The following is a 16,011-nucleotide window of genomic DNA, read 5'->3' on the forward strand; positions in this document are numbered from 1 at the left end:
TTAATGGAGTTACTGACAGTATTTTATACAGGTTAATTGCTGAGTCATCCTGACTTCAAAGAAGAATACAATAAAGCATTGATTAAGTTTTTTTTTATCTACTTGTTCCTGGGAGAGAGACACCATTTTTCCTCAAGGCTAACCAAATTGAAACATTTATGTTCTCTCACATGTAGATAACCAGACTGAAACATTTCTGTCATCTCCCATGTAGATAATCAGCTACGAAGGTGGGTGTTCTTTGCCACATCTTCTTATCCTGAAACTGGCCTTTGCCGTGCACAGACCCATTCTCAATTGACATTGCTGTGCAAAGATCTAAGAGACTGCTTCACAGAGGTCTAATGAGTCCTAAACAGGATATAGCTGGCTCCCCACATCTCCCCCCTTTTTATTCTGTAAATTTAAGTGGCTTAAACATAGCATTCATTATCCTAAGGACACAAGGCAGACAAAAAATTACCATGACCAAACAAAGAATATAAGGTAGTATATGAAAAATAGTCAAAAATACATTATTAAATGGGTTAAATTTTTTGAAAATATCAATAATTGTTTTTGCTCCCCTCTCTGGATCAATACCAGGAAGAGGGGCATTTCACTATTTCAGCATTCCAATCAATCTCTCCCTTTTTCTTTTGTAGATACCTCACAATTATAGATACATCTGAATTTTTCCCCTTAACTATCCCTTTTAAGTAAATCTAGGAAGGACTGAGCAACGCAGTCCCCTTTATGAATATAGATACATAGACTGAAAAAGAAATAAAAATGCAATTGTCTCTTTAAGATTCAAAAAGTCCATATACAACTGTCTGACAAGGAACATCATCAATGAAATCCTCTGGTCCTTGGTTCCAGCCATCTGTAGCACCACATCTCAGCATCTTCTCTTCTTGTAGGAACCTGCTTTCTGTCCATTCTCCTACAAGAGCAATCTTAGCCCAATTTTAAATTACCATTTCTAATCTTTATAACCCTGATCATCTTTACAAACTCAAAATCTGAACCGTGGCCAATTGTCATATTTAAGAAATTCACATCAGAAGCTAGTGTCTTACACTTTACATTCACCCATTATTAATTTCCTCACTAGGAGGATAGGATGTCACTTAAGGAATTAATAACAGGCTTCAGTACATACATAAATACATTAAATAGTCAATTTTTAACACAATGTACATAGAATCTTAACCTTTTAGTCATGCCATGTTTCTTTGATGGCATTTCAAAATAAACCACAAACCATTCTTCTTGTTAGCATTATTAATTGCAACAAAACTTCAGACAAGCATGGTATTAATCAAATAACAAAATAACATACATTGCTTAAGAAACATTTACAAAGCGAGCCCTAGGTGGCTTGCATGCATTTATACCCTTGTTCATAAAACTTTACTAAGTTGGTGAAAAAGTCTTTAAGTAACACTAATTCCTGAGTATTGTAACAAAGTTTCTAGTTATTGCAGAATTCTTAGATATAAAGTTTCTTAGTCAAAAAGGTGTAATGGGATCTCACATTGGTAGCAGTAAGAGTGATCACAGGAAAAATACTACTGCTCTTGGAGTCCTTTTAAACAAAGAGAACATCTTATGGTGAGTCTTAAGCAGTTTGCATAAATTTCTGCACATCTGGTTCTAAATAGAAATAAGATTAGATTGCCTAGTAAGATAACACAAAAAAGCTTATATCTTATACTATTTGCTCTGATCACAGAAATTTGCTATAGAAGGAAAAAGCAGGGATGTGACATACCCAGTATGATAGGATAAAACATCCTTGCTTTGTTTAAACTCAGATATAGTTACAGATCTTCAATGCAGATAACTATACCCAAATTCAAATTCAAAATTAGTTACGGTCCTAAGTGCCTTCAGCAAGTCTCACCAATCACAGCTTAGAGCCAAGTACAGTTGCTTCTACTTCCATGGAGCTGCAATAAGCAATAAAGATTTAGAAGATTCATATACATAAGGATTTTCATTAAACATTTTTCATTCTCTAATTTAAACTTGTCCTTGTGTAAAATCCAAATATTAGAATCCTATTATACATAAACTTGCAATTTCTTAGCAAGCCAAATTCATTGTTTATAATTTACATAACTCAAGTTCTTTTTCTGGGGCTGATGACCTTGCCTGTGCAGATAGTTTCTAGGGGCCTTGGCAATTTTACAAAATAAGGAGAATTAACATGGATCTCAGGAAGGGGTTAATGGAAAAACCTTGGGCCTGTCTGCTATCCTTAGCTGTTTCTGTGAGCACACTTATTCAAGGTCAAGGCTTTCTAAAAATCATGCAAAGGATTTTACAAAACTTTTCTTCATAAAAATATTTCCCTTTCTCAGAAATAGCTTACAATTTATCCTGATATTATTATCAATTCCTAAGTATTAAACAATTCTTAAATTTGATCACCAAACCTTTTCCACATAATTGAAGAGGAAAAAAAACTAAACATACTTTTGTGAATACTAGATTTAAGCAATAACATCAATAGCTTAATTAACACAAATTTCCTAAATGATAGCAAAATAATTAAAGACAAAATTTGGTAATTTATGATTTCTTAAATTACAACAATACAAAATATGGTCAATTAGAATGATTTAAAAGTTTTCTAACTCAGTACAATTCTTAGCCTAACAACATTTAGATTATAAAAGAAACAGCTTTTTTGACAACACAGAGTCTCAAATTTTACATATATATATGTATATGTGTACATATACATATATATATATAACTAGCATTTACATTAATGATAATAGTAATGGTCTCGATTAGTAAATCGCAATAATTATGCCATAGTCTCAATAGGTATGTCATAATCAGGTCAGTTTAAAATGTGCTGGGCCAGTATTCTAACTACTTCTTTTGGCCCAGGTAAAAAGGAAGCCTAAGGAATTTGAATCATTGCTGACAAGATATAGTCAGTTTCCCCTTCAGGCAGAGGAGTTTGATAATTAATTGAACAGTAATAATAATTCACAATAACCAATATCCATATTAGATTTAATAGAACCTAACCACGAATCTAGCCTGAAAGGTGGGACTACATAATTCCTTCTATCTCTCTAGAACTTTATTGGTTTTTAACGTTAAAACAGTAATCCCAAAAACCCTAGCTAACAATCTTACAAGTTTTGTAAGTGCTGGCCAAATTGTTTTAGGTGTGACCTTCTCTTAACTACAGGTAAAGGTAGAAATACCTGGTTTTCTAAATGGCAATTATTTTGAAAAGGAGCCAACTCTCTATTGTATATTCACAGCCAAATCACTCTTTAAACTTTCCAAGTAGCAAACTTAGGAAGATCACAGCAAGCTAGAAATATCTATTGAGATAATTCCTATTCTAAGAAGTATTTTTGTTTCTCAGGAATAGAGTAAGTAACAGTCTTTTGGGTATAATATGTTCAGATTGGCTCTCATTCTCTGCTTTTATTTCTCTATTTTAGAAGCTTTAAGCCACTTGTTTCAAACCCAGTTAGGAATGAGGGTCACTAAATTGCACATAAGGATCTCTGTAGTTGTATAAAAAAAACTACTTATTAATTCTATTGATTTACTTAGTACCTTTATGTTATTAAATATTTTCCAATTCTATTTGTAAGATCATTACTTAAAGTTCTTAATTCTAAAAACTGGGAAACCATAATTAGAATGCATTGTAGAGCACATTCTAGATTTTTTAAAGTCCTTTTTCCAATTTTTTATTTATACTAGTCTCATGGTGATTCTAATTAACCACACATGAATTAAAACATTTTGTATATACTTCTGACATTGAGCTTGAATTCTTAACCCCCCAAGGTGTCTATAGATGGATTGGAGGGGGATATGGAAAAAATATAAATGTTTTGTCATTTAAACTCATTTTTCTTCACATTTATAAGTGTATTATTATTTTGAGAAAGGTTTCATATGCTTCACCAGATTATCTATGGTTAACAGAATCTGCCAAAGAATTTTTAGCTGCTCTAACTTTTATCGTAGCCCTGGCTCAGTCAGAGACAGGGTGAAAAGATCTTAATGGTTCTAATTTTTACTCGAGTAAATTTTACTTCTGTGTTCACTCCTTAAAAACTTTTTTGAAAGTGAGAACCTTGAATCCTCCAGCCAAGGTGAGTGGGACTCTGGAAAAGATCCAGCAGTGCCTTGTCCCTTCTCCCCCATACTGGGAAACTCAAAGTCTCTCTTTTTCAGATCTATGCATATTCTAAATTTGCCTTAGTGCCAAATAGCATAATAAATTCTGGTTTACCTTAAGCATCAAATTTAGGAGTAACACTTACCTCTAAGGGGAAAAGATCCCTATTTTCTTTCTTATCTCTCTTCACATTCCAAATTTGGCCAGAATTGGAATGAAGGGAGAAAGAAAGAGCATTTTCTTATTTCAACAACTTTAACAGCAAAGAGTCAGATAACATACTCTCTTCACATAGAGACATATAACACAAAACAGATACAGACAGAAAATGACAGGACCCACGAAAAGGATTTCTTGAAATCCAGAATTTTTCTTTACCCTTTATACTTTGGTAACTTCCAATTAGCTAGTTACCCCCTAGTGGGTTATTGTCATCCATCCCTGGGCTGAGGCTCACAAGATCTTGCCCCAACCCCAACATCATACTTAATTGTTCTTTGTACCATAGGAACTTTTCCTTCTGGAGTAAGACATATTTTTAAAGTGTCCCATATGGAAAAGGCTGACATTGGGAAGTGTTCTGATCCATCCTCCCTTAATCTTTTACTCATTTGTTTTCTGATAATGTTCCATCTTTCTAAATCAATTGTACCTTCTCATTTTTGCTCTTCTGTTATACAAAAACCTCCTTCTGTTACAATTTTTCTTAATACTTGCAGATACAGATCCCCATCCTTAAATTGTATCTGCCTCATATTTAAATCTCTAAATTTCTAAATTTCTAAATCTCTACAATCCCCCAGTAAGCCCGGTGACAATTAATCCTCTTACCCCTTACATGAATATGCTCTGGAGACTGTATTGGTAAGATGTTACTTCATCCAGACTTCAAGTCCCTGTTCGGGTGCCAACTATGCCCGCAGTGGCATGAATATATGATGAAGTAATTGACACAAAAAGACACAAACATGGGGCTAGGCAAGTCGTATAGTCAGACTATAGACTGATTTTAATGGAGTTACTGACAGTATTTTATACAGGTTAATTGCTGAGTCATCCTGACTTCAAAGAAGAGTACAATAAAGCATTGATCAAGTTTTTTATCTCCTTGCTCCTGGGAGAGAGACACCATTTTTCCTCAAGGCTAACCAAATTGAAACATTTATGTTCTCTCACATGTAGATAACCAGACTGAAACATTTCTGTCATCTCCCATGTAGATAATCAGCTACGAAGGTGGGTTTTCTTTGCCACATCTTCTTATCCTGAAACTGGCCTTTGCCGTGCACAGACCCATTCTCAATTGACATTGCTGTGCAAAGATCTAAGAGACTGCTTCACAGAGGTCTAATGAGTCCTAAACAGGATATAGCTGGCTCCCCACAGGTTTCCAAGCCTTGCAGCACTACTGGATGAACTAGATTAAAATGTAACTGGGAAATATTTAACAAAATAAATGAAAATACAATAGAACATAGGCAATGTTAATATGTAGGTTTCTGAGTCAATGTTTGACCTACAGGGATCCTTATATATGGTTTAGTGGCTCCCTTTCCTTTCTATTTGGCTGAATAGTATCTGAAAGTATGTCTTATTTTGCATTTCTAGTCTATCACTTTTCTGCCATGGGAGGCACACTTTATATATACTCTTCTAGAATCATGATTGGTCATTTCATTGATCTGACATTAAATTTTTTAGTTGATTTCTTTTATGTTTATTGTAGTCATACAGATTCTCTTGGTTCTGATCACTCTACATCAAGTCAAACAAGTCTTCTTCAGTTTCTCTGAATCTCATTTATCATTTCTTACTTAATATTTCGTTCCAATTCTATGCCATAATTTGTTCATTCATTCCGCAGAATTTAATGATCTTAAATTAACATTTCCAATGTTAATTTGTCCCTGGTCACCTTTGTAGTTTGAAATAGGCTGCTCAAGAAAGTCTGACATATCCCTAGAGATAAAGAAGAATTAGGGAAACTTTTTTAAAAAATATAGTAATCAGAGTATCTAAGCTGGAAACCTCAGAAATTATCTCATCCAATTTATTTTCCAGAGGAGAAAGCTGAAGCCTGGAGAAATTGTGACTTACAAGATCACAGCTAGTAAGCCTATTTCCCTACCACAATATTGCTGACTGCACTGCTTTTGATTAATAATTTTATATTTTAGAAAAAAATAAAACTATTTTGCTAGTATTGTTAACATCAGAATTTTATCATGTCATCCCTCTTCACATGGGTTTCATGGAACACTTTTAGAGAATTGCCTGCTAAATAATTCTATTAAATTATAATGAGAGATATAGCTTTACCTGCCAAAGTAGGAGTATCTTCAAGTTATTTAAACTTGCATCAAGATAAGACACCTTCACCTCAGGCCTAAATATACTGACAGGCTTTCTTTTCAACTTTTAATTTTTAAATACTTTTTAACAGTTAATTTTGGCCATTACAACATTTCCTCATGACAAATTTTCCAGGGCTATACCTTATCCAAAACTTACATTTTATTTTGATATGTGTATTTTTAGAAAGGCATTTTAACTTATTACAGTACTGTAGTTCTACCTTTTTGTGAGTTACTTCCAGGAAATACTTTCCCAGATGACTAATTTCATTCATTTATGTTGATTCTTGTTAGTTTAAATTTTAGAGGGTTATATTTTCTATCTCTGTCTTCAGCCATTGGTATATACCCCTGATTTTCTGATTATACTCTTAACTTATGCAGCCTATAATCAATATTGCCTTATAAATCAGAGTAGAATAAGATTAGTTTGAAGAGTCCTTGGTAGAAGTACTATTATTAGTACATTTAAAGATGAAAATTTGACAAGAGAGAATAAAAATAGAAAAGATCTGCTAGATTTTTATAACAAGCTTTACCATAATGAGAAGTACTTGGATACATGAATATATAGAGATATAGATAAGGAATAAGCAGGTGTATATGTACTATGTACATATGTAATATGCATATATATTTGATACAAAGGAGGCTTTTGTTTGGGGAGGGGTGGAGCTGTGTTATCACAGGCAAATTACTTAACCTCTCAGCTTTCATTTCCTCATCTTTAAAAAAAGGGATTAGACTAGATCTCTAAGGTCTTTTCCAGTTCTAAATCTCTGTAGTAGCAATTAGATTTGAAGATCTTTCCCACCCATTAATAGGCCATGTGACCTGCTTATGTCACAGGAAGCCTAAGTTACATGGTGGGAGGAGCTTTCCGATAGGAAAAGGAAGTTATGTCACAGAAAATGCTGAGAGAGAGAGAGAGAGAAAGATGTTATGGCTGCTAATGGTCACCCTCGTGATGGTTAGAACTGAACAGACTGACTTAGCTGTACTGTGAATTTGTTTTGGGGAAGACCACAGCAGGGGGTCAGAGAGGTTTTGGGATAGAGAGTCTCCAGGCTGTGATATGGTATTTTAAGTTCCTTGCTGTTGTGATGAAGTGGACTGACTGGCTGTGGGAGCTGAACATTTGGTTATGGGATATGATTTTCTGATATCTGAATAAATGTTATACTTCTTTTACCTTCATTATGGAGAGTCTCTCATACTTTGTGATACAGAACTACATAGGCATATTCATGATTATTGTTGATGTTGTGTTTATTGCCTTACTGTTTCAATCTCTAATAAGCATATGTATGTATGTTATTTGTATATGTTTTATAAATAACATATATATGTTTATTTCATTATCTCTATAAGATTTTACAGTCAGTTAATATTTTTACTAGTATTGCCTTTGGCTGCCATATATCTCTTTGGCAATAAGTCAAGTATTTGCTGACTATGGTGCTTCTTAGCTTTTTGGATCTCCTTGTTATGGCAATTTATTTATACCTTTTGAACTTTGTGAAATTATTATAACTTGTGTCTGTCCTGTCCTCTACCCACCACTCATTTTTCATTATCAACAACTTATTTAAATAAGTCAGGATTGCATTATTTCAATTGAATTTTTTTCTCATTTTTATCTGTTCTTCCAGCTTTGCACTAATCTCCATCTTTGCTCAAAGAAGGCAGTAATCTGACTACTCCGACAACTTAGTCAGGCATGATTCCCACATCAGTAATAAGTCACTTCTTGACTGTTATGTCAGTTTCATTTTTCATAATGTTGATCAGTGTTCACTCTGTTCAGTGCCTACCAATCCTTTTCTGAAAATTATTCATGATGTGTAAATGTGATGCTTTTGTGTAGTATACAAGTCTTTGGTCCCTCCCTTACTCCTGACCCATCTTTTTCAATATTTTTTTGCCATCCTCACCTGTTCTCACCTTTGCATTGAAGTCACTAAGTACATGCTGATAAATTTGGAGGATCTTATCGAGTTCCCCATACAATTTCTCCACCTTTTCTTCCTTTGCAAGAGATATAAAAGAAATGTATCCCCTCAGAACCTAATGTCACTAAAGATTACAGAAGGAGTTAAATAAGTGGGTTCAGCATTTTCTACACAATTTATAGTCTTAGAAAGCTGATTGGATGCACTCAGATGCCCAGCTTCCAGAGATGGACAGCGGAAAATAGCTTTTGCCATCACAGCCATCGAGGGTGTGAGTTGAAGATATGCTCAGGTAGTACTGAGGAAAGCAGACATTGACCTCACCAAGAGGGCTGGTGAGCTCACTGAAGATTAGCTGGAGCGTGTGATCACCATCATGCAGAATCCCTGGCAATACAAGATTCCAAACTGGTTCCTTAACAGGCAGAAGGATGTAAAGGATGGAAAGTATAGCCAGGTTCTGGCCAACAGGCTGGACAATAAGCTGCATGAAGATCTGGAACGACAGGAAGATTCGGGCACATCGTGGGCTTTGGCACTTCTGGGGTCTCCAAGTTCGAGGCCAGCACACCAAGACTACAGGCCACAGGGGTCTCACTGTGGGTGTGTCCAAGAAGAAGTAAACAACTTTACTGGCCTTATCTATTAATAAATAGTTTATAACAAAAAAAAAGAAGTGACTTGCCCAGAGTCACATAACTAGTATGTGTCAGAGGCCACACTTGAACCTAGGATACAAGAACAAAGAATTAAACAATTCCTACTTACAAGAAGCTTGTCTATGTGTGAATATGTTTATGTGTATGTGTATACATACATACACATACAAACATATATACACATATATATCCCTGTATGTGGAGAATAAATACAAAAACCTCAACTCCACTAATTCATTCCCACATATTCATTCTCTCCATATCTCCCTCATTTCTCTACTCATCACTCCCTTTCCCTGACTTTTCCCCATCTCTCCTCATGTCTCTCATTCTTTCTATATCTCATTCTTTTCTCTCTCTCCACCTCTCCTTTCTTCCTATCTCCTTTCTCCCCATCTTCCCTCCCTACCTCTCTAAGGTGGCCAGTAAAGAAGAAGGAAGTTTTTTTTTTGTCTCTATGCTTTCTACCTTGGACTAGGGTAGGTATTGATCAGTGACCTACTGTCATCCTCTTTTCAGTAATAATTGTCTGTCATATTTTTAGAGTTATTAAGGCTTCTGTTCTTAGTTTATGGAAATTGTTTGTATGTTTATATTGAACTAGAATTTCCTCTAGTAGTTGATATGTTTGATAAATCTCAACCTATAATGGGTTTGTACATTCATTGATGAGCTAGGAATTGCCCTGTAACCCCAAGTCTCTCTGTGAAGCCAGATTTTCCTTTATTTTATGTAGCACCCCATTTAGAGAGTGGGTAACTTTAGACTGGTTTCCTCAGGCACTAGTGGAGTTAACCATCCATACTCAATTCTCATACCTAGGAGAAATGCTATATATGTAGCTCCTATCTTATAGAGAATTAATGGCTTTTGCTAGTATTTACCCAGCTCAAAATCTAATGGAGCCTTAGAATATGGAGAAATGTCCAAAAAAAGGCAGAACCATTTCCTCAGACAGACCAGAGGAGAGAGTCGTCTGCTTCCCTCACTCTCTTCCTTTCTTGCTCCACCCCTTCCCCCCTACTCTTTCAATTCTGAGAACAGTAACCATATGGATACTGCCATTCCTGGAAGGGATATGTCAATCAACTGCATCATGTTTAACTACCTTTCCCCCCTGAATTTTTCCTGTTCTTAAAATACTTATTCCTGGCCACCACTTTCCTATATATGTTGTGTTCTCCATTAGAATGTAAGCTTCTTTAGGGAAGGGATTCTCTTACTTGATTATATTTGAATCACCAATGCTTACTACAGTGTCTGCCTGGTACATAATAAATGCCTTTTTCATTCATTCCTGATCTCTTCTTATTCTAGTATTTTAAGATTCTATGAATACCTTGGAAAAAGAATTGCAAACCACTCAAATATCTTTGCCAAGAAAAACCCCTTGGAGGTCATGAAGAATTGGATGTGACTGAACAAGTGAACAACAGCAATGAATAACTTATTATATAATCCAAATTTTCTGTCTTCCAAGGGGAGGAATACATTCTTTGCCTAAGTGTTCCTGGAGCTGGGCAGACGTTTTTGGAGATTGTCTGTAGCAGATGTAGGCCACCCACCAGATACCTCAACTATACTTTTGTGTTTCCCTCTCTAGGCAGAATCTTAGAATTTTAGAACTGGAAGGGACCTTAGAGAACACCTAGCCCACCCCACAACAAGAAGTGTCTAGTAGCCAAAGTACAACTAAAGTGGTGAATGAAAGTCCTTGCCCTCAGGTTATAAGCCTGGCTACCTAGGAAAATACTGAACAAAGATTTTACTGCTCTATGCCCACATAGGCAAATGATTTATAAAAGAGTTGGGCACAGCAAAACATTTATATAAGTCATCTAGCATTTAAAGACAACTGCATAGTTATTCTAGGATAAAAGATTTTTAAAAATTGGGCATGTGCTATTATGTATTAACCATTTATAATTATAATTTGATGTATCTCTTGCTAGTAAAATAGTATATTAAACTTGTAATTAGTATTTATAGAGGACTGTGAGACAGAATAGTCTTTGACTATAAAGAATGTAGCATCTGAATACAAATGAGGAACAAGGAAATAACTGGCGCAGGAAAATGTTGATTGCATTGCATTTTGGTATTTGATTTAATTTTTGATTTTATTTTTTCCCCTACTTAACAGTATTTTATTTTTTACAATTACATGTAAAGATAGTTTTCAACATTCATTTTGATAAGATTTTGAGCTCCAAATTTTCCTCCCTCCCTCCTCCCCTCCCCAAGACAACAAGCAATCTGATGTAGGTTACACGTGTAAAATCATGTTAAACATATTTCTACAACAGTCATGTGGTGAAAGAAGAACGAGAACAAAAGGGAAAAACCACGAGAAAAAAAAAACAACCAAAAAAGTAGAAAATAATATGCTTCAACTTGCATTTAGACTCCATTGTTCTTTCTCTGGATGTGAATAGCATTTTCTGTCAGGAGTCTTTTGGAATTGTCTTAGATCATTGTATTTCTGAGAAGAGCTAAGTTAATCATAGTTGATCATTGAACAATGTTGCTGTTACTATGTACAACGTTCTCTTGTATCTGGTCACTTCACTCAGCATCAGTTCATGTAAGTCTCTTCAGGTTTTTCTGAAATCTGCTTGCTCATCATTCTTATAGCACAATAGTATTCCATTATATTCATATACTACAACTTGTTCAGCCATTCCCCAACTGATGAGCATCCCCTCAATTTCCAATTCTTTGCCACCACAAAAAGAGCTGCAATACATATTTTTGTACATGTGGGTCCTTTTCCCTTTTTTATGATCTCTTTGGGATACAGACTTGGTAGTAGTATTGCTGGATCAAAAAGTATGCTTAGAAGTATGGGCATAGTTTCAAATTGCTCTCCAGAATGGTTGGATCAGTTCACAACTCCACCAACAATGTATTAGTGTTCCAATTTTCCCAGATCTTCTCCAACATCTGTCATTTTACTGTTTTGTCATATTAGCCAAGGTGTGAGGTGGTACCTCAGAGTTGTTTTGATTTGCATTTCTCTAATCAATAGTGATTTAGAGCATGTTTCATATGACTCTGGATAGCTTTAACTTCTTCATCTGAAAGCTGCCTGTTCATATCCTTTGACCATTCATCAGTTGGGGAATGATTTGTATTCTTGTCAATTTTACACAGTTCTCTATATATTTCAGAAATGAAGCCTTTATCAGAAACACTGGCTGTAAAAATCATTTTCCAACTTTCTGCTTTCCTTTTAATCTTGGTTGCATTGATTTTACTTGTGCAAAAACTTTTTAATTTAATGTAATCAAAATGATCCATCCTCTGTCTTTTGTTTGGTCATAAATTCTTCTCTTCTCTATAGATCTGACAGGTAAACTGTTCCTTGCTCTCCTCATTTGCTTATCACATCACCCTTTATGTCCAAATTATGACCTTATCTTGGTGTATGTTATGAGATGTTGTTCTGTGCCTAGTTTCTGCCATACTGTTTTCCAGTTTTCCCAGCAGTTTTTGTCAAACAGTGAGTTCTCCCAGAAGCTGGAGTCTTTGAGTTTATCAAACAGAATATTACTATAGTCATTTAGCATTGTGTCTTATGTACCTAATCTATCCCACTGATCTACCACTCTGGCTTTTTTTTTTTATTTCGGGATCTCTTTCTTTTTTTCCTTTATTTTAAAAAAATTTCTGTTTTATTTTTCATTTACAACACTCAGTTTCACAAGTTTTTGAGTTCCAAATTTTCTTCCCTTTCCTCTCCACCCCTCTCCCCACCAAGATGGCATGTAATCCGATATAGGTTCTACGTACACCTTCGAATTCACCACTCCTCTATTTTTTAGCCAGTACCAAATAGTTTTGATAATTGATGCTTTATATTTTAGTTTTAGATATGGTATGACTTAGCCACTTTCCTTGGCATTCTTTTTTTTTGTTAATTCCCTTGATGTTCTTGACCTTTTGTTCTTCCAGATAAATTTTGTTATTATTTTTTCTAGCTCTATAAAATAATTTTTGATTTGATTTGTTTGGCACTGGATAAGTAAATCAATTTAGGTAGAGCGATCATTTTTATTATATTAGCTCAGCCTACCCATGAACAATTGATATTTTTCCAATTGTTTAGATCTGGCTTTATTTGTGTGAAAAGTATTTTGTAATTGTGTTCATATAGTTTCTGGGTTTGTCTTGGCAGGAAGACTCCTAAATATTTTATATTGTCTACAGCTATTTTAAATGGAATTTCTCTATCTCTTGCTGCTGGACTTTGTTGGTAATATATAGAAATGGTGGTGATTTACGTGGATTTGTATTATATCCTGCAACTTTGCTAAAGTTGTTAATTATTTCAAGAAAATTTTTAGGGAATTCTCTAGGATTCTCTATCATTGGCACCAGCAGCCATGGAGCCAGGACACCAGAGAGAAAAAGATGCGGCAGAGAGTGAAAAGAAGTCATGGGCCAGGTGGGAGAGTATAGCACAGCTCTGTTTATTAAGCTGAGGGAAAAGGCTTATATACTTTTTAGGCAAGCAGATCAACAAGTTCTCATGCGAAACATTTGTTACGTTGCAAGACTTCCTCATGCTTTGTTCCCTTTTTGCAGTAACAATATTGTGTTAACAGCCCACAGGTGGTATTTAGTACGTGTGTGCAGAGGGGATTTGGAGACCCCAGGTCCTGAGTTATCAGCCCAAGGGCAAGAATAGGCTTCAGTGAAAACCTGGCCTGTATCTTATCCCAGAATGGACTTTCTCAGAGCTGGCCCTCTACATACCATCATATTATCTGCAAAGAGTGATAGTTTTGTTTCCTCATTGCTATTCTAATTCCTTCAATTTCTTTTTCTTCTTGTATTGCTAAAGCTAACATTTCTAGTACAATATTGAATAATAGTAGTGATAAGGGGCATCATTGTTCCACTTCATATCTCACTGGGAAGGCTTCTAGCTTATTCGCATTACATATAACACTTGCTTTGGGTTTTAGGTAGATACTACTTATTATTTTAAGGAAAACTCATTTATTCCTATGATTTTTAGGTTTTTTGAAAAATAGGAATTTGATGTTGCATTTTGTCAAAAGTTTTTTTTCTGTATCTATTGAGATAATCGCGTGATTTCTGTTTTGTTATTGATATGGTCAATTATGCTGTTAGTTTTTCTAATATTGAACAAGCCCTGCATTCCTGGTAAAAATTCCACCCGGTCATAATGTATTATCCAGGTGATAAATTGCTGTAATCTCTTTGCTAATATTTTATTTAAAATTTTCACATCAATATTCATTAGGGAAATTAGTCTATTATTTTCTTTCTCTGTTTTGGCTCTTCCAAGTTTAGGTAGCAGCACCATATTTGTGTTATAAAAGGAATTTGGTAGGACTCCTTCACCTATTTTTCCAGATACTTATAGTATTGGAAATAATTGCTCTTTAAATGGTTGGTAGAATTCACTTGTAAATGTATTTGGCCCTGAAGATATTTTTCTTAGGGAGTTCATTAATGGCCTGTTCAATATCTTTTTCTAAAGTGGGGTTATTTAAATATTTTATTTCCTTTTCTGTTAATCTGGGGATTTTGGGGGTAAATATTCATCCATTTCATTTAGATTGTTATATTTATTGGCATACAGTTGAGCAGATTAGCTCCTAATTATTGCTTTAATTTCCTCTTCATTGGTAGTATATTCACTCTTTTCATTTTTGATAGTGGTAATGTGGTTTTCTTTTTTCTTTTTTTTAAATCAAATTAACCATAGGTTTATCTGTTTTATTGTTTTTCCCCCATAAAACCAGCTCTTAGTTTTATTTATTGTCCAATAGTTTTCTTCTTTTCAATTTTATTAATCTCTCCTTTGATTTTCAAAATATCTAATTTGGTATTTCATTGGGAATTTTTAATTTGTTCTTTTTCTAGATTTTTACTTGCATGCTCAATTCATTTCTCTGCTCTTTATTTTATTCACATAAACATTTAGAGGTATAAAATTTCTTCTAAGAACTGCTCTAGCTGCATCCCATAAATTTCGGTATGTTGTCTCATTATTGTCATTCTCTTTGATGAAATTATTGCTTCTATTATTTATTTGACCCACTCATTCTTTAGGATTAGATTATTTACTTCCCAATTAATTTTTAATCTATCTTTCTATGGCCCTTTATTACATGTAATTTTTTTTTGCATCATGATCTGAAAAGGATGCATTTAATATTTCTGCCTTTCTGCATTTGATTGTCAGGTTTTTATGATCTAATACAGGACTGTCTAACCTTAGGTTTTTATTGAAACAATAGACAATATATTTTGATTTGCCACTCTAGTAAGAGCTCTGTGGTAGCTCAGCTTCATTTACTAAAGCATTTATGTAAATTTCTATGCTTGTAGGCGGGCCGCAGAAATCACGCTGCCGGCTGCATTTTGGACAGCCCTGCCCTAATATATGGTCGATTTTTTGTGTAGGTGCCATGTACTGCTGAGAAAAAAAGGTATATTCCTTTCTATCCCCATTCGATCTTCTTCAGAGGTCTATCATATATAACTTTTCTAAAATTCTATTCACCTCCTTAACTTCTTTCTTGTTTATTTTATGGCTAGATTTATCTAGTTCTGAGAGGGGGAAGTTGAGGTACCCCACTAGTATAGTTTTGCTGTCTATTTCTTCCTGTAACTCACTTAACTTCTCTAAGAATCTGGATGCTATACCACCTGGTGCATATATGTTTAGTATTGATATGACTTCATTGTCTGTTACCTTTTAGCAAGATGTAGTTTTCTTCCTTATCTCTTTTAATTAGATCTATTGTTGCTTTTGCCTTGTCTGAGATCAGGATTGCTACCCTTGCTTTTTTTTTTTTAACTTCAGCTGAAATATAATATATTATGCTCCAGCCTTTTACCTTTAGTTGATGCGTATC

The 16,011-nt window shown here is 34.6% G+C and overlaps 1 pseudogene; it reads left to right on the forward strand.

Moving 5' to 3' along the window:
- Nucleotides 1-8,832: 8,832 nt before the first annotated feature.
- Nucleotides 8,833-9,079, forward strand: LOC118848747 (annotated as a pseudogene).
- The last annotated feature ends 6,932 nt before the right edge of the window (nucleotides 9,080-16,011 follow it).

Source organism: Trichosurus vulpecula, chromosome 4 (assembly GCF_011100635.1).
Source record: "Trichosurus vulpecula isolate mTriVul1 chromosome 4, mTriVul1.pri, whole genome shotgun sequence".
Lineage (NCBI taxonomy): Eukaryota > Metazoa > Chordata > Mammalia > Diprotodontia > Phalangeridae > Trichosurus > Trichosurus vulpecula.